Genomic DNA, 661 nt, shown 5'->3' with positions numbered 1-661 from the left:
TTTTACTTTATTTGTTAGTTTAGGTTTAGTTACGTACTTAACGTTTTAACGTTTACTTACTTACTTACTTACTACTATTACTACTACTATCTATATATATATATATATATATATATATACAAATCTGTTCTCCAAAACACAGAACACAACATTTAACGATTTCATTATTTATATAGTGGTTACCTGGTAACAATACGATTTCCACTGTTGTTCGAGCTTTACAATCGCTTATAAAATTACATTTTATTGTGAATAATACAATACGCGAAATTTAAATTTCTGTGCATTACCTCGTCTTGGTCCTGTTCTTAGATTGTGTAAATCCCTTAAAAGTATCACAAGAAGCGTTTTGTCTCTATAATTTGAGCTACAACTCAAAATATAGATTATTTAAGTAAGTGTATAAGACAGAGACTTGGTTATAATCCACTTCTTTCTGATATCCCTATCACACAATAACCTTCCACATATTGAGTTGTGTACTTATTATCCATTTCGTTCTGATATCCCTATCGCACCATAACCTTCCACATATTGAGTTATGTACTTATTATCCACTTCGTTCTGATATCCCTATCGCACCATAACCTCCCACATATTGAGTTCTGATTTGATGCTTGCACTATTGTTAGTTTTAAACACAGTGCTTATTTTTTTTATA

Source organism: Limulus polyphemus, unplaced genomic scaffold, assembly GCF_000517525.1.
Source record: "Limulus polyphemus unplaced genomic scaffold, Limulus_polyphemus-2.1.2 Scaffold1646, whole genome shotgun sequence".
Taxonomy (NCBI): Eukaryota; Metazoa; Arthropoda; class Merostomata; order Xiphosura; family Limulidae; genus Limulus; species Limulus polyphemus.
The sequence above is the reverse complement of the archived record's forward strand: the minus strand, read 5'-3'. Positions refer to the sequence as shown.